Source organism: Geotrypetes seraphini, chromosome 4 (assembly GCF_902459505.1).
Source record: "Geotrypetes seraphini chromosome 4, aGeoSer1.1, whole genome shotgun sequence".
Lineage (NCBI taxonomy): Eukaryota > Metazoa > Chordata > Amphibia > Gymnophiona > Dermophiidae > Geotrypetes > Geotrypetes seraphini.
In genome coordinates, this window is record NC_047087.1 from 157242661 (window position 1) to 157262794 (window position 20134).

Here is a 20134-nt window from a genome sequence, read left to right on the forward strand (position 1 = left end):
CTCCCAGTATCTTCCCTTCAAAATTGTTTCAGACCTAACGCTTTTAATTGTATTCATCTTCCTGGAAACGTCTAGCTATCTTCTTGTTGTATTAGGCCCAATGTCTTTAATTGTATCCCTCATCCTGGAAATGTCCAGTTATCTTTTGATGTAATCCGCTTAGAACTGCAAGGTACAGGCAGAATAGAAGTCATTAATGTAATGTAATGTTCCTTGTTTTTCCTGCCCAGGTGCATGACTTTGCAATATATACTATAAGATTACATTCATTAATTTGTCATCTATAGGACCCCTGAGGAAGACATCAATGTCAAAACACGGACCATGTTGGGTCCACACCTCTCTATGGTTTAGGTCCTAGCAGGGCAGGATTAACCAATAGGCCAAGTAGGCATGTGCCTAGGGCCCGAAATGGTCAGGGGGGCCCGATGAAGGAAGGCATCAACATTGTTTTTTCCAAACGGCGATGGGCTCCTCCAGCATTGATCAGCAATGTGGGCCCCACCCCGATCAGCAACTCCCCCATCGACAGAAAGTAAGACAAGCAAGCAATGCGGGTAAGAAAGGCAACGGGAACTGTAATTTTGCAAGCGGTGCTGCTTGCCCAAAGCTTCCCTCTGACGCAGCTTCCTGTTTCCGCCTGGGAATATGGTGAGGTGGGGCGGGGCAGGGGGCCCAGTGTACTTGTGTGCCTAGGGGCCCTCGACGAATTAATCCTGCCCTGGGTCCTAGATATATTTTAAGTGGATTATCCAGTTGTATACTTTTGGATTCCGGAACTTGGAGGCGAGTAAGATGGCAGCATAGTCTAACTGCTCTTCCCTGCCTCACATATTTGAATGTTCTGAAGGAATTCAAAAAGATCCTTCTCTCTTTTTTTCTGAAGTACGGCAATACTGCAGATCAATTATGGCTTCAGGAAGACAAAATAAGGAGGCTGCTTGTACATCAGGAGGAGAAGCGAAGAGGCTGAAAGCTGATCTCCCTGCACCTGTTGGTTTTTTTTTAAGTTTACGACAGCAGGTGACTTGTGCACTATCAAGAAAATCCTATAGGTGTTGGATTTAAACCTGTTCCGTTTTTGAACTGTTTTTTTCAGTAACCATAGAGCTTTGGTGACCAAGTTGGTTAAAAAGTTGTTGAACTGTTAAGAGGAAGGGTTTTTTTTTTCTTCAGAACTTTTTGTGTTTCCCTACTTTTTTGGGTACTGGAACAAAGTTGGACTAAGTTTGTGAAATAGTACTGTGAGCTAATTCTGCTTGTTGGGGTTTTTTTTCCCTCTTTTGCTATTAAATTCAACTGCAAACTTGTGGTTTTTTGGGGTGTTTGGAAAAAAACTATGGAACAGCTGTGACTCTAACTAAGACTAAGGCGTGGCAACTATCCTTCTGAGAAAAGTCAGTGTGGGACCCAGAATACTGCTCCAGTGTTCTATCTAAACCACTTTTTGTTGAAAGTTTGCATTTGTTTGTTTTTGCACATGTTTCTCTTTTGCTTTTTTTTATTTTTTTTTTTAAATCACTTACCTTGTTTTGATACCTGAACAATGAAAATATCTTTTCTAAGTTCAAACTGTTCTGACTGAAGTTGTGCTCTGTTCTGTGTGCTGGGGTTATTCTAGTTGAGTGCTGTGGTTTCACTTTGAGCCAAGCACCTCCTGTAGGGCTATCCCTTATTGGAAGCACGGCATGAAAAGGTTTATGCCACCTAGCGATGCTGTGCCATGCCGTGCCGTGACTGCCTTAAATGGACCCTAGCTAGCAACACATGTGAGTTGGTGCATTGTCGTGATGCAAGAGCCATGAGTTGTTGGTGAAAAGTACATTTGGGTCTAAAGTTGGTTTCTTCAGTATGGGTTTGATCACTGCTTATTTCCAAGATTTGCAAGGAGATGTTTGCAAGGAGATGTTAGTTAATGATAGGATTGAATTTAAGAAGGCATCCTTTGCTGATTTTAGAAGAAAGATGGGCATAGGTCAAAGGAATCTAGTGCTATTTCTAATTTGTCCAAGGAGATTTCACAAAAATGATCAAGGGTCTAATTGTAATATACTGGCTTAAGCCAGGATGATTCCCTTTAGTCTGGAAGGTCACTTTTAAATTTGTATGAATATTGATTTTTTTCCTGGAAAAAGGTAGAAAGGGTTTCCGACTCTACATTAACAACTGATTTGTAGGCATTCTCTTGCGCAGCTGAAAATAAACTCTTGGTTAGGGTTAAAAGATGCCTTTTGTTCTATTTGGAATTTTTGAGATAAATTGGGAAAAGCATTATTCCTTAACATCCAATATATTTAGCTTGTAGGTCTTCATTATCTATTTCCAGACACTTTTGTCTTTCAAAAGTTTAGTCTTAAACCAGTTCTCTCCTTGTATGATTGATAGATACCTGGGTGAGGTTGGGTTGTATGCCAGGTAGAGATGGATAGGGTCCAGGACCTGGTCAAATCAAACCTTGACTGGAACATTTCAGCTCCCATGTTCTGTAGGGGTTTGGAAATGATTCATTGGATTTTGGGAATGTGTTGGGGAGGACTGGGGAGGTTGAAGGGATAGTTGGGTTATTGTATCTCTCCTTTTTCTTCTATTATTGCAAATTAGATTGGAGGGTAGGCTGAGAAAGTGGGTATGTTTGCTTGGTCTTTGGCCGTGCAGCAAGAAGGTAGGGGGACGGAATTTTGGAGAGGCAGCATCTGCTGACAAAGAATCCACTGAAAAGTACCCCAAGACCTTCAGGGACATCATAGAGGGGAAGGGCTATAAGCCCGAACAAGTTTTCAACATGGACAGGCTTGTTCTGGAAGAAGATGCTGTCCAGAACTTACATCATGATGGACAAAACCAAAGCTCCAGGGTTTAAGGCACAGAAGGACAGAGTGATGCTCATTATGTGAGGCAATGCTGCAGGTTACATGATGAAACCAGGACTCATCTACAAATCAGCAAACGCTAGAGCCCTCAAAAACCTGCTGCCAGTCCACTGGATTCACAACCCAAAGGCCTGGATTACCAAAATCCTAGCTTCAAACTGGTTTCACCAGTGCTTCATTCCTCATGTCAAGGATTACTCCCACGATTTAGGCATGGACTTCCAGGTGTTGCACATTATGGATAATGCTGGCGGACACCCTTTGGATCTGTATTATGAGGGAGTCCAGATTGTGTTCCTCAAGGGTCTAACTGTAATATACTGGACTAAGCTAGGATGATTCCCTATAGTCTGGAAGGTCACCTTGTCTAAATTTGTATGAATATTGATTTTTTTTCCTGGAAGAAGGTAGAAATGGTTTCCTAGTCTACATTAACAACTGGTTTGTAGGCATTCTATTGTGCAGCTAAAAATAAACTCTTGGTTAGGGATAAAAGACACCCTTTGTTCTATTTGGAATTTTTGAGATAAGTTGGGAATAGCATTTTTCATTAGCCTCTAATATATTTAGCTTGTAGGTCTTCATTATCTATTTCCAGACACTTGTCTTTCAAAAGTTTAGTCTTAAACCAGGTTCTCTCCGCGTTTTTGTTTTTTTCTTTAGCATCCTTAGATTTGAACTAAACCATGGGGAAGAGGAATTTCTTCCTTTGTTTGTGCAACTCTTAAAGAGAATAGGATGCCAAACCTAAGAGTCCAGAGAAGAGCGACTAAGATGGTAAAGGGGCTGGAGGAGTTGCCGTACAGCGAGAGACTGGAGAAACTGGGCCTCTTCTCCCTTGAAAAGAGGAGACTGCGAGGGGACATGATTGAAACATTCAAAATATTGAAGGGAATAAACTTAATAGAGGACAGACAGTTCACCCTCTCCAAGGTAGAGAGAACGAGAGGACACTCTCTAAAGTTGAAATGGGGATAGATTCTGTACAAACGTAAGGAAATTCTTCTTCACGCAGAGAGTGATGGAGAACTGGAACGCTCTTCCGGAATCTGTTAAGGGTGAAAACACCCTCCAGGGTTTCAAGACAAAGTTGGACAAGTTCATGCTAAACTGGTGAGACTGGACTCATTTGGAGCACTGGTCTTGACCTTGGGACCGCCACATGAGAGCCGGAGCGAAGGCAGGCAGCTTGGGGTAGCGACGAGAGGGAGCTCCACCCACCCCTAACGCGTCAGAGGAAGCAACAGCACCCGGGCTCCCCCTTAAAAGGAAGGGAGCCAGAGTGCGAGGCAGACCTAGGACGCGAGAAGCTGCATGCGTTCGGGAGAGGCAGGAGGGAGGAAGCTGATAGAGAGGCACAGAGGAGCCGAAGAAGCATAGTAACATAGTAGAAGACGGCAGATAAAGACCTGAATGGTCCATCCAGTCTGCCCAACCTGATTCAATTAAAAAAATTTTTTTTTTTTAAATTTTTCTTCTTAGCTATTTCTGGGCAAGAATCCAAAGCTTTACCCGGTACTGTGCTTGGGTTCCAACTGCCGAAATCTCTGTTAAGACTTACTCCAGCCCATCTACACCCTCCCAGCCATTGAAGTCCTCCCCTGCCCATCCTCCACCAAACGGCCATACACAGACACAGACCGTGCAAGTCTGCCCAGTAACTGGCCTAGTTCAATATTTAATATTATTTTCTAATTCTAAATCTTCTGTGTTCATCCCACGCTTCTTTGAACTCAGTCACAGTTTTACTCTCCACCACCTCTCTCGGGAGCGCATTCCAGGCATCCACTATCCTCTCCGTAAAGTAGAATTTCCTAACATTGCCCTTGAATCTACCACCCCTCAACCTCAAATTATGTCCTCTGGTTTTACCATTTTCCTTTCTCTGGAAAAGATTTTGTTCTACGTTAATACCCTTCAAGTATTTGAATGTCTGAATCATATCTCCCCTGTCTCTCCTTTCCTCTAGGGTATACATATTCAGGGCTTCCAGTCTCTCCTCATACATCTTCTGGCGCAAGCCTCCAATCATTTTCGTCGCCCTCCTCTGGACCGCCTCAAGTCTTCTTACGTCTTTCGCCAGATACGGTCTCCAAAACTGAACACAATACTCCAAGTGGGGCCTCACCAATGACCTGTACAGGGGCATCAACACCTTCTTCCTTCTACTGACTACGCCTCTCTTTATACAGCTCAGCATCCTTCTGGCAGCAGCCACTGCCTTGTCACACTGTTTTTTCGCCTTTAGATCTTCGGCCACTATAACCCCAAGGTCCCTCTCCCCGTCCGTGCATATCAGCTTCTCTCCTTCCAGCATATACGGTTCCTTCCTATTATTAATCCCCAAATGCATTACTCTGCATTACTTTGCATTGAATTTTAGTTGCCAGGCATTAGACCATTCCTCTAACTTTTGCAGATCCTTTTTCATATTTTCCACTCCCTCTTCGGTGTCTACTCTGTTACAAATCTTGGTATCATCTGCAAAAAGGCACACTTTCCCTTCTAACCCTTTAGCAATGTGGCTCACAAACATATTGAACAGGATTGGCCCCAGCACCGAACCCTGAGGGACTCCACTAGTCAACTTTCCTTCCTTCGAGCAACTTCCATTAACCACCACCCTCTGGCGTCTGTCCGACAGCCAGTTTCTGACCCAGTTCACCACTTTGGGTCCTAACTTCAGCCCTTCAAGTTTGTTCAACAGCCTCTTATGAGGAACTGTATCAAAGGCTTTGCTGAAATCCAAGTAAATTACATCTAGCATATGTCCTCGATCCAGCTCTCTGGTCACCCAATCAAAAAATTCAATCAGGTTCGTTTGGCACAATTTACCTTTTGTAAAGCCATGTTACCTCAGATCCTGTAACTCATTAGATTCAAGGAAGTACACTATCCTTTCTTTCAGCAACACTTCCTTTATTTTTCCAACAACTGAAGTGAGGCTCACCGGCCTGTAGTTTCCTGCTTCATCCCTGTGACCACTTTTATGAATAGGGACCACATCCTCTCTCCTCCAATCCCCAGGAATCACTCCCGTCTCCAGAGATTTGTTGAACAAGTCTTTAATAGGACTCGCCAGAACCTCTCTGAGCTCCCTTAGTATCCTGGGATGGATCCCGTCTGGTCCCATCGCTTTGTCCACCTTCAGGTTTTCAAGTTGTTCATAAACACCCTCCTCCGTGAACGGCGCAGAATCTACTCCATTTTCTCGTGTAACTTTGCCAGACAATCTCGGTCCTTCTTTGGCAGAAGAGCCAAAGAACAACTTGAGAGCCGGAGCAAAGGCAGGCAGCTTGGGGTAGCGGCGAGAGGGAGCTCTGCCCACCCCCACCGCATCAGAGGAAGCATCAGCGCCCGGGCTCCTCCGTAAAAGGAAGGGACCCGGAGCGCGAGGCAGACCTCGGACGCGAGAAGCCTCATGTGTTCGGGAGAGGCAGGAGGGAGGAAGCTGATAGAGAGGCACAGAGGAGCCGAAGAAGCAGAAGAGCCAAGAACAACTTGAGAGCTGGAGCGAAAGCAGGCAGCTTGGGGTAGCGGCGGGAGGGAGCTCCGCCCACCCCCACCGCGTCAGAGGAAGCATCTGCACCTGGGCTACCCTTTAAAAGGAAGGGAGCCAAAGGCGCACAGCCGTTCGGCGAGCGGCAAAGGCACTCGCCTTAGTGAGAGCGCCTTTGCGAAGGAGCCTTGAGAAGGAGCCAGGAAACTGGGCCGCCCAGCAGAGTGACCTAGAACATAAGCCACAAGTTCTTTTCCTTTCTTAGCTAGCCACACAGCAAAGACCACTTTTTCACACACCACACACCAGGAGGGGAAGCAAGCACTCACCAAACACACAACCAGCACCAGCAGACTCACGACAAATAGGGAGACAGCAAGCAGGAAATCAGGTCACATCCAGCCGACAGAAACAGAAGGTTCGCAACACACAGCCCAGACAACTCAGAAGGGGAGCAGGAAATGATCGCCCAAGGAAGTCAGAAGATGAGCTTTCCAGTCTTCTGCACCAACTGCAATATGTATGACTAAGTCCCCTTGGGGACTCGGGCATACATTTGCAGTCGGTGCATGGAGCTGGATAGCCTGAAACGGCAAGTCCAGCTGCTTGAAGAGACAGTGATGGGACTAAGAGAACTCCTCAACTTTGAAAAGGAAATCCGTGAAATTCATTGAGGAAGCCCACCAGCAACATGTGGAGGCCCCAGGGCTGGAGAGCTGTACCCAAGCAACTCAGGAAGAAGGCCTAGACGAGGCGAGAGGAGACACCACTACAAGCACTGATGGGTCAGAACCAGAATCGGAGGGAAACCATTCACTTAGAGAAAGAAGGAGACTGCAAGGGGATGTATTACAGGAGAGAGATCGGCTCTGCACCTTGGATCCCCAAGGAACCCCCGAATAAAGAAGATAGGGATCATCATAGGAGACTCCATTATACGACATGTGGACAGCCACACCGCAGGAGGAAGAGAGGATAGACTCATCACTTGCCTGACCGGAGCAAGAGTAAAAGATGTAGCCAACAGGATCACCAGAATCATAGACAACGCAGGAGGAGAGGACATTGCTGTGCTTATCCACTTGGAAACCAACGATGTGAGCGGATGGAAGTATGACAGGGAAGAAATGAAGGATCAGCTCTGCTCACTCGGAAGAAGACTGAAAGTCAGGGAGGTGAAGATGGCCTTCTCTGAGATCCTCCCGGTACCAAGAGAGGACGAGAAGATGCAAGATGAACTGCGAGCGATCAACACTTGGATGAGAGGATGGTGCGATGAAGAAGGTTTTGACTTCGTGCGCAACTGGACAGCATTTTGGGGAAGAAGCGGATACTACAGAAAGGACGGATTATACCTCACCAAAGAAGGAGCAAGAGTATTGGCAGGTAACATGAAAAGGGCCATTGAGAAGACTTTAAACTAAAGGTCAGGGGAAAGCTGACAGTCGACCACCAGTCGATGGCCCGGGCGACGAAATCCCCAGAAGAAGGAACTACGGACAACTACTCAGACTTAGGGGGAGAAGAGCACAAAGACAACGTAGGAGCACAGACGGATACCACAAAATACACAGCAGGGGCTGCAAAGCTTGGAAATCCCAAGAAGGGTTCACGAAGAGAACTTAAATGTATGTACACGAATGCTAGGAGCTTGAAAAACAAAATGGGAGAGTTAGAGACAATAGCAAGATGCAACAAACTAGAAATCATTGGCATAACAGAAATGGGATACAGTACTGCAGGGATACAAGCTATACAGAAGGGACAGAACAGGGCAAAAAGGAAGAGGTATTGCCCTATATGTTCAAGAAGGAATAGAATCTGTTAGAGAGATGAAGACAGAGGGAAATGATAAGTTGGAGTCCCTCTGGATTACGATTCCTAGACACATTGGAACAGACACAAAAATTGGCCTTTATTATCGACCCCCAGAACAGTCGGAGGAGACAGACTCGGAAATGATAGAGGAAATCAGGGATGTAAGACAAGCAATGTAATGATCATGGGAGATTTTAACTTTCCAGGGATAGACTGGAACCTGGGAACCTCAAACTTCAGCAAAGAAATAAAGTTCCTAGAAATGATAGGGGACTGCTTCCTAGATCAAATGGTGGCAGAGCCAACGAGAGGGAATGCTACCCTGGACTAGGTCCTAAATGGCATTACTGGTCAGACTAAGGAAGTAGAAGTCACGGTCCCACTAGGAACGAGCGATCACAACATGATCAACTTTAAACTCGACATCGGGAAGGGGAAACGTATCAAAACCTTAACCACAACACTCAACTTTAAAAAAGGAAGATACGATAGTATGAGAGCCATGGTAAAAAAACGGCTCAGGAAAAAGACAAACGCAATTAAATCGGTGGATCAGGCATGGTCCCTACTGAAAAATACTATCACGGAAGCATAAAATCTCTACATTCTACAGATATCCAAAGGATGGAAAAATAAAAGCAAGGGAGAACCGGCATGGCTTACTAAAGAGATGAAGGATGCCGTAAAAGAAAAGAAGAACTCCTTTAAAAAATGGAAACGCGAACAAACTACCGAAGCCTGCAGTGTTTAATACTTTCTTAGTGGTTCTCATGGTGGTTTGAGGGATTGGTGTTAGGCATGCACCTCTGTTTCTAGCCCTTTTCCTAACAGGTTCACCTAAATCTCCATACCTCCCATGAATGATAACCACCAGTATTTCTGAAACTGGGTTGGAGAAACATAGTGTGAATGTAGAGTGTTAAGAGTCTGGATCTGAACCAACTGGATTTTGAGATATCTATTGAGTTCTCCAGCGCACAACATATATAGACCAGCGGAAATAACGGTGGCTTAGGGTCACTAAAGAAGATGCGTAAGGCACTCATCTGTCTCTTCTGCTAGCTTGTCTTACTTTGACTTAGGTCGCGTTGGTAGTAGGTAGTTGATTGGAAGAAGGGACCTCTAGTTGGCTTGTGGGGATAAGTTGAGTCTTATGGAGTTCCAATATTGCTGGGATTCCCACAAAGATCACATGGGGTTCCCACAAAGATCACAAAGGGCCACTTCATATGGCCATTCAATGGGGTCTGCAGGTGGAAGTGGCACATCTGGAGCATTGGCATTTAAGGGTTGGAGAGCTGGTCATCGATGTCGGGTAGGCAGGGCTTCAGGGCCATGATGCTGGGCTTCTGTAGGGGTGAGGAGGGATTCTGTGGAAGGCTCACTCCTTTCCCTGGTGATCCAGGATGAGAAGAGGCCTTTTTGGAGCATTGCCCTTTAAGGGCTGAAGAGTTGATCATCAATGGCCAATGGGTGGGGCTTCAGGGCTGATGGTGCTGGGCATCTGATGGGGTGAGGAGGAATCATATGGAAGGCTCCCTCCTTGCCCTGGCAATTCAGGAAGAGAAGGGGAGGCATGCCTTGAGCATTTCCCTTTAAGGAATGAAGAGCTGGTCATTGACATCAGGTGGGAGGGGCTTCAGGGCTCACAGTGCTGGGCTTCTGTTGGGGTGAGGGATCATGTGGAGTTTTCCTTGCCTTGGCAATCCAGGAAGAAAAGAGTAGGCCCATCTTGAGCATTGCCCTTTAAGGGTTGAAGAATTGGTAGTCAGCATCAGGTGGGCAGGGCTTCAGGGTCAAAGGTGAGGAGGAATCATGTGGCAGATTCCATCCTTCCCTTGGCAATCAGAGAAGAGGAGACTCTCCTGGAGCATTGCCCTTTAAGGGCTGAAGAGCTGGTCATTAACATTGGGTAGGTAGGGCTGACGGTGCTGGGCTTCCATTGGGATGAGAAGAGATCATGTGGAAGGCTCTCTTCTTGCCCCGGTGATTTGGAAAGACTATGTGTTCTGTAATGTTGTTATTTATAATAGTTTCTACCATTTTGCCTGCCTTGGATAATCTCAACCTCTTTTTAAATATTGGCACTACATTGGCCAACATATGATAATCAAAAAAGAGAACTGTTGATCAAGAATGACTCACAAATATGTAAAATGAGAAACCAAAGTAATTGGAGTATGCAACAGAATAGGGGATAAATTTGGAACTGGATTTTTGTTGGTGATCCAACAAGCAAGAGATTTAGATGGGGTAAAAAGGAGCCAATTATTAGACACCATTCAATATTCTGTCTGGCATAGGTATCTTCATTACAGCTTCCTCACTGAAGACCAAAGTATGCCTTAATTGTCTTATGTGTAGCTCAAAAAGTGGTGTGGCAATGAGAGGGCAGGTCAGGAGTATTCCCAAAATTTAGGTACAGTATTCTAGAATACCAGGGTTATGTGTTGAACTTGAGCACCAGGATTTACACTAGGATTCAGAAGGTAAAGTACAAACTTACCTGTAGCAGGTATCATCCAAGGGCAGCAGGCACATATTCTCACATGTAGGTGACATCATCCATGCAAAAGTACTGTCAATTTAAGTCTATGATTATTAGATAAGGGTGAGGGTTGTGGGTTGGCTTCTGTTATAGATATTGAATGGGAAGTTAGATGGATGGTGGGGAATGGATTGATATGATGGGATTGATGATTGTTATTGAAAATTGATTGAGCTTAATATTTGATATTTATAATGCTATTCTTTTTGTATTAGTTCTTATGTATACATAGGAGAAGAGCAAGTTGGCTTTATAAGAGGTCGTAAATCAGTTTTAAGTTCGAAAAGTTTTAATGGCGATAGTGACTGGCTTGTCATATGCGTCACATCCATGATTGGTTTCTCTCAACATCTTATTTTTCCTGGACTTTAGTTGAGTTAAAATTATGGAGATCTTATCACTTTAGTTATATTTTACATACTTCCAAGATGAAGACTGCTGTTCTGAGAAATTGTTATTTTTTAATTGCTCCTTTGAGATCTACCTGGCATGGGATATGCAATCGATTAAAGTTTGATTACAGGATTACGCCTCTTTTACCTATTTGTGGTAATGGTTCCTTTTCGCCTTGTATAACAGCTGCAGGTTTTCAATCTAAGTGAGGAAATATCTCATATTTATATCAGATATTAACTGATGAGGGTAATTTACCATCATTATCACAGTTACATACTGTTTATAATTGGTCTAGACTGAATGTATATTCTTATATGCAGTTTAGCATTCAGTGACAATGAAGGCAAGGAAGTCACAAAATATCGCAAGTATATGATACTCTTTCAGAATTATTGTGGTTAGATGCTCAATTGATTGTACCCCTTAAATATTTTAGACATTCCTTATTGGATCTTTCTTCTAATTTAGATTATAATAAAATAGCTCAAGCTTGGAATGAAGAATTAGGGATTCAGCTTCAAGGGTTCCATATTCAAAGATTTTATATGGCTTGCTTATAGGGTGACTTTTGCTTCATTAGGATCATGTTTGAAATGTGGTCACCTTAAAGCTAATTTATCTCACATGTTTTGGACATGTCCTTTGGTATACTAATTTTGGGGTGTTTTTTCTATGGTTGAACAAATGTGGAACATTGATTTACATTGTTATAGCTATAGTATATTTTGGATTTTTTTAATCTTATGTTAAATCAGTTTTTATTTTCAAACAAAAATCAAACCAACAAAATACCAACATCCAGAAAGCAATAGAAAGAAAACCAAATACAAAGCATACAGATCCAACAATCCCAGCCCTAACCTTTCCCACCCCCAACCCCCCTGATCAAAGGACAAAGAAAAACCAAAATGCAGTAGGCTTGGACATTGGATTTTTTTTATCTTAAACATCCTATTCCAAGAGGCCTTAACCCTTTCAGGACCATAAGGATCGTAGGCCAATTTTTGTGGTTTTGACGACATTTTTATGGTAAAAAGGGCTTGCAGATGCCAAAAAATTGATTTTTTTTGTGAAATATCATTATTTTTATTTAAAAAAATCACACTTCTGGCTTATGGACAGTGTGGCAAGTGAATCTTCTCGTCAATCTAGCAACGACGCTAATGAATGAATGTCGGAACCAGTTTGTTTACATAAAGGCAGTATCATATGGAATCCGTACATATCAAATTTAGAACTGTAGACTATCCCAATCAAAATTTATAGGATTTTAAAGTTATGGGACAAATATGTCCCTTGGTCCTGAAAGGGTTAAAGGTTTTCTTCAAAGAACAATTTTATCTGGTCTGAAGGTCATACTCTATCTTTGGATTGGACCCTTGAGACCAACATATAGTCATTGGCATTCTAGAATGTTGACAATGGAAAGTATGCAATTATTAGACTGGGATAATAGACAAGGGAGACAATTTCTTACTATTTGACAACCTTATTTAGACACTTTAACACCACATACTCGCAGTCGTATATTACTTAATATGTTATGATTTTTTAATCACAGCTCTGGGATGGGGAAAAAGGGAGGGAATTGGGAATATTTGTTTTTATTGATAATATTTATTATATAATAGCTCTGTAAATTTTGGTTTTCTTCTTGTATTTGAAATGTTTCTTAATCTTTTATTTATATTTGAAAATTTAATAAATATGATCAAACATAGTTCTTATGTATGCTCAATAAAAATGATTTAAACAAAAGTCTCAAGACTTCCCATACTGTGCATGCATCAGTGCCTTCCAACCTAATGTTGGCTCCTGGGACCTTCAGTTTAGTAACAAAGCTAAGAAGCCAACTAGGAGAGGTAGGAGGGTTCTGAGAATATCTGCTTGCTCCCTTCAGATAACACCTGATACAGATAAGTATCTTTGCTTTTTCAGAGAACAAGCAGGTAGCATATTCTCACATGTTGGACTTCCTAGCTGCCAGGATCATGCCTCTGAGAAGAGGGTAATTGACAGCTACCATGAGCTCATGGATAGCTGTCACTGTTTTAAGGAGGTTCATTGAGGCGTACTGATGCGAGACAAACCCCACCTGGTAGGTAAAAATTGGTTCAGGTGAGAGGCCAATAAAGAGGCTAACAGTTTGACATCTTGATTCAAAAGAGATATGGGCCTATAGGAGCCCACCTGCGAATGATCCTTTCCTGGTTTGGGGACTATAAAGTCCACCTGGTATTATCTTTACAGTATCACCTCTATCAGAAGAGAGTTCCAGACATCTACTACCCTCTCTGTAAAAAAATATTTCCTGATGTTACTCCTAAGTCTACCTCCCTGCAACCTACATTCCTGTCCTCTACTACTCCTACATCTCTGGAAGAGATTTGTGTGAATATTAATACCTTTCAAGTACTTAAGTACAGAAGTACCATGAGCTGCTGCAAGAGGTTATGGCAGCCATCTTGAAGAGACACTAACGGCAGGAGTGAGGGGGCTACATTCCTGCCCCAACTGTCCCCCGCTGGATCACCAGGGACAAAAGTATGCCAGCAGGTTCAAAGGTAGGAACACCAGGGACAAAGGTAGGTAAGTTTGGAAGGAACAGTGTTTGTTTTATTACTTTGCTGGAAACAGTGTAGGAAGGAGAAAATGAAATGGGCAAGTATAAAATGAGAATTGGTCGGCCCCGCGCTGGGGAAGATAAGCATGGAGAGTTAAGACCTCGGCGTGGCCTGTTCCCCGATTGCGGCGGTGGCGGCCTGTTCCCCCGATGGTAGTGGCTTGGGGGAGGGCAGAGAGAAGTAAGACCTCGGGCACTGGCCTGTTCCCCAATTGCGGCGGTGGCAGCCTGTTCCCCGATGGTAGTGGCTTGGGGGAGGGCAGGGAGAAGTAAAGAAAGAAAGGGGGGACAGGGAGACAGAAAGAAAGAAGGGAGACGGGACACAGACAGAAAGGGGCATGGAGAGAGAAAGACAGAAAGAAAGGGGGCACAGAGAGAGAAAGAAAGAAGGGGGCAGGGTGAAAGAAATATAAAGTTGGAGGAGGGAAGGAGACAGATGCCAGACCAGGGGAAAGGAAGGAAAGAAGGAGGGAGGGAGAGAAAGGAAAGAAAGAGATGTCAGACCATGGAAATAGGGACAGAAGAGAGAGACAGAAGGGAAGGTAAGACATGGAAACGTAGATTTTGAAAAGAGAGCACTTAATGCCAAAGATGGATGCAAATAATTTTCCTTATGAGATGGCGGGGATGTCACTAGTGAAAACTAGAAGAAGTCAGAAATTGCTTTGATAAATAATATATGAACTGACTTCGCATTCAACACAAACCTGTCTATGAAGTGTAATCAATATGTTTTAAGTTGCTCAGAAATGTGAAACTCAACAAGGGGGGAACGCACCCCCCTAGAAAGGGAACAGAGTTTACCTCCAAGTCATTGCAACTGTTTCTGTAGAGATCACACTTCAAGCCAGGATGTTGGTTAATAAAGATTGTTACAGTCCTTGAAATGATATAAAGTATAGGATTTTCTCCTTTCTTCTTATACTTGTTTTATACTTGTCAGAACATCACTTATGCATGATTAATAGAATCATAACTTAGCTTAATGAGGGGTTTGGGGTCCTGACGCGGCCCCGTTTCGTGTCCTTCGTCAGGAGACCCACCCACGATTGCTGGAAAACTGGCTGTAGTCTTTTAAACTTCAGTTATGTTAAAGTTAGTGATACGATAACATTTCAAAACTGAAAAGCTCTCACACCACAAAGTGTATTCAAACTGCCAGCAACTTAAAACATATTGATTACACTTCATAGACAGGTTTGTGTTGAATGCGAAGTCAGTTCATATATTATTTATTTAAAGATGGATGCAAGGCAGAAAGTGAAGATGGAGAGAAAACCAGTCAAAGGACAAGAAAACCCTGGAAACATAGTTAAATGCACAGAAAAATAAAGTCACCAGGCAACAAAGGTAGGGAAAATGATTTTATTTTCAATATAGTGATTGAAATGTGTCAGTTTTGAGAAAGGAAAGATATTAAACTTTAAATGTGAGGGCCGCAGAAAAAATAGTTAATGACAATTTTGCATAAAGTAAAACTCTTTATAGTTTATAAATCTCTCCTTTAACGTTAAAGGAAAGATTTATAAACTATAAAGAGTTTTACCTCATGCAAAGTTGTCATTTCTTTAATAAGACATTAACTATTTTTTCTGCGGCCCTTCAAGTACTACAAATCCAAAATGTGGCCCCACTAAGGGTTCGAGTTTGAGACCACTGACTTTAACAGTGCAGAAAACACAAGATTTAAATCTAAACCTGAAGACCCTCCTTTTCACAGAGCCGAAAAAAACTGGATTTTTAAAACCCGAAGACCCTCCTTTTCACAGAGCCGAAACCTACAGGATTTTAAAAACCTGAAGCCTCCATTTTCACAGAGCAGATCGTGGACTGTTTTTCATGGACTTTTTTATTTTTTATTTTTAAATCTTTATTAATTTTTCAAAACTAATACAAAGTGCCAGGAATTATACAGACATTAATAATCAAAACAAGCACTTATATTCAATCAATAACAATGCAGAAGAAAAATATCCCTCCCATCCAATGCATTTAATCAAAGAATAAACCGCCCTCCCACCCACCATATCCTGGATGTGTATGGAAATAAATAAAAATTAAAAACAAAAGATACCTATAAAGAAGTTACAAAGGATGTCAACGGACCCCAAACCAGTTTGAATAAATTTCTATGCCCCAACATATCAGCATTCATCTCTCATATCTGTAGCATAAACATAAACTCACCCACCAAAAAAGAAAATTAAGGCAATTGCAATTTTTCCAATTGCGAGTTACCATTTGCATGGCTATCCCTATCATAATTAGGAAAAGCCTGCATTTATAGTGGTAATGCAGTAATGTTCCACATATGATTACCTCATATGTCAATGGAATTGTTGATTCCAATATGAGATTAATCTGTCCCCATATTGACTTCCAAAAGTTGAGTATCAAAGGACAATAGAACAGATGGTCCAGTGTCCCAATGTCTAGATGACAGTGCCAAAGAACAAAAAATAAACTCTGCAAATGGAGGTGGGAAAATCACAAAATAGAAAAAAACCTCCCAAACCCCAAGACTAGAAAATGATTAGGGGAAAGAGACAAAGACCAACTGAAACTTGAACAATAACCAAGATTAATAAATATTAATTAAAGCAGGAGAGCCCTCAGTCACACAGCCACCGCTGGAAAATCCAGAGTGTAGCTGTCGCGGGGTTACACCCAAAAGAGTGTTAACTGCGGAACATCCCTGGGCTCTCTCCGCGTGAAAAGTAATTAACTAGTGCAACAAAAAAGTGCAATGCGTGTGAAAAAACACACACCTTCTTAAAGTTAAGTTGAAATTTGTCTCTGTCCCCCAAGCATGGGGCCAAAAGGAAAAAAGAGTGTCCAAATCACACCAAGCCAAACACAAACTGGAAGAACTTAGCTTCTCCGTGTGTGAGCAGTCCGCGAATGGTAACTTCGTCCTTCGTCCTACGGGACTCCGTTTCAGGGGTGCACACCCCCTTCTTCAGGAACTTGACTGCGCTGGGTCTCTCAGATTGTCCGACACAGCTTGAAAAGCGAGGTAGAAAATGGCACTCAACTGGAGAGGACGCCTCCATTTTAAACTGCAGACACAAGTATGATTGGTTAAACAAGTCAGCTGATCAAACAGCTGACGTATTCAATGTATAACTATTAGTTACGTTGAAAAACTATGAAACTGAAATTAATAATGTTACTGAAAATAACAAACTTGTGATTAACGAGTACAGTCTGTCATTAGAGCAGGCCTGATGCTAATAAGTATGTTGCCATTCTATATAATCATTAAGTCCACATGGAGACAACGTTTGGAGTTCAAAAATCCAGTATTGTTCTCTTCGTTGCAGCCATGTTATTTTGTCACCCTGATGATCTTCAAACGCCTGTTCCATTATAAACCAGCGAAGATCTTGGAAGGCATGGTTAAACTGTACGCAATGAGGGACTATAGGAGCACTCATTAATTGAGTATTAATCCGCGATTGATGTTCAATTAAACGTATCCTAACTGTCCTCTTTGTCCGTCCCACATATATCATGTCACAAGGACATATAATTACATACAAAGCCCATTTGGATTTACAAGTAGTAACAGATTTGAATTTATAGAATTTGCTGGTCCTGGGATGTTGCCAACTATTCCCTTCGATGGTACTATTACAAATGTCACATGTATCATTGCATTTAGAATGCTGACCGTCACGTGTGGAAGTCACCCTACAGCTCGATTAATTAGAATGAACCAAGTAATCTGACAAATTCTTCGCTCGTGAATATGCAATACGAGGGGGATCTTGAAAAATTGAATATAACTGGAGGATATGCCAGTGTTTCCGCACTCTCTGGGCGACCCTCTTGGCTTGGTCAGAAAACGCCAAAACACACGTGATACCAGAATCTTCTTGGGCTGAAGTATTGGAAAGTAGCAGGTCCCTGTTTGCATACAGAGCCCGATGGTAAGCGTTTTGAAGGACACGATGGGGATAGCCCTTCTCTTTAAATCTAGAGAACAATTTACGGGCTTGGCTTCGAAACTCATTAATGTCAGAGCATAGCCTACGAATACGAAGAAACTGGCTTATAGGTAAGGATTTTTTCAATTTGGTCGGGTGACAGCTCGTGTAATTCAAATAGTTATTAACCTCCACTGTCTTTCTGTATAGAGTAGTAGTTAAAGTGTGATTCGATTTAATGACCCACACATCCAAGAAAGATATTTGGTGAAGGTTAGATTCCATAGTGAATCTCAAATTAGAGTCTAAAGAATTGAGCCAGTCAAGAAAATGGGATAACAATTCTGGCGGACCCGTCCAAATACAGAAAACATCGTCGATAAATCGACGCCATATCTTGATATATGGATACCAGGCTGATGAATATAGATGACATTCTTCAAAATAAGAGACGTATAAGTTGGCTATGCTAGGAGCTGCGGCTGTGCCCATGGCTACGCCATGAGTCTGTAAATAAAATTGTTGGTCAAACTGAAAATAATTATGATTTAATACCAATTGAGCCAGTTGAATAAGAAAATCTGCTCTGATACGATCATGATGTATATCTTGCATGAAGATTCTAGAGATCAATTCAAGAGCCGCTGACTGTGGAATATGACAGTGCCAGCATCTATTAGATTTAGAACTGTCTAACTTGTGTAACATAACAGGGGTCCAAAAAGATCTATGTAACAGAAAAAATCATGTTTGTCTCATAAATGCTGACGCTGTACATCTCATCCTCCAAGTCCAAATTTGTGGCCATCGAGATGCAGAAATATACTGCTTTATCTCAATGCTCCAAATGTCTCTAAGACTATTTTTTTGTTTTTTATTCAAGAATTCAGAAATTAATTTATACCATCGGGCGGCCTGATGTCCAAAACAAGCTATAATAATTTTTTAGATTTTGCCAATCAGGGAACCCCTTCTGAATGGCTTGCTTCAACTGCAATCACTTATAAATTATGCTGCCATCTTCACTCGTGGCCAAGCTCTGCCCAGATCATGAACTTTAAATCTAAACTTGAAACTCACCAAAATGGTCAGGCTGGAATAAACACAGATAGATATTCCATTAAATCTTTAAAAGGTTTATTGACTGGGTGAATTTCTACAACTCATGGTTTCCATTGATTATTAAGCCCCAGCTGCACCATATAAGAATACATGGCATAATAGCATCAACAGAAGTAGCTTTAGAGTGGATTATTAAATAACACCCTTCCATTTTCTAGAGACCACTTCACTAATTATAGAACAGAAGACACTTGTCAATGAAACAAATGGCTTTTTGGATTACCTTGGATTTTGATCTATTAAGATAGTCTACTATCTTATGTAAATGCAGTATTTGTCACAAAAATGTGCCACGTTTCACATTGTCACTGCTTTCCTGACACTTGCAGTCCAATGGATGGACATAATAGAGAGAACTGGATGTTCTTTCTATTTCAAAATGAGAACTACAAGGGGAGTTATGCAGTTTATTAGAAAATAGGGTAAAATGTTCTACTGAAAAGTATTAGAAACAAAATCTCATTCCACTTGCCATTAAAGATTAATCAATGACGTCCTTAAGGTTTCTATTTGCACCACTCTCCCTGCTCTGTTCATTTCTCATGCTGCTTACAAACAGTGCTAATAAATTGAATGCCTATATTACTTATCTAATGCATTAGTAGGAAAGGCCTGCCTGTTCCCCAGGCCTTGTCCTTACATATGTACTGACATTCCATGCTTAATGTTTTTCCAAGAGTCTATAATATGTTTTTCCAACAGCAACAATAAATGTGTAGGTGGAAATTTCCTAGTATTGAAAGGACTTTACAAAAATAAATATATTTTTGCAAAAAGATAGTCTTTCATAACATGTTACTGCTTAAAAGTTAGGAAAATAAACCTTATGGTAAAGACAAGGGAGTCTATTGCATTTAGATTTTTAGATTATTATTTTTATTTGATTACTCATCTTTCAAAATCTATGGGCTCCTTTTATGAAGGTGCGCTAGGGTTTTTAGCGCACGCACAAAATTACCACATGCTATAGTGTGCGGTAGCCAAAAATCTACTGCCTCCTAAAAAGTAAGCAGTAGTGGCTAACGTGCTCGGGAATTTAACACGCGCTATTGCGTGCATTAAGGCCCTATGCTCAAGAGAAGTTAATCAGGTATATCTTGTCCAGTGTTTCATCCCAATAGGATCTCAGTTTTGATGCAATTTCTAAGTAAATATGGAGATTATAGTGGGACAGAGAGATCAAACTCCCTTCTGGAAAATTATTGGTGCAGTTTTCAGTCTTGTGGATTCTATGAGCTATTTTCAAAGCAAAACACCTCATGAAGCTTCTCTTTATTTCAATTTCAATTTATTAGCTTTCAAATGTAACTACAAACATTATAATGATAT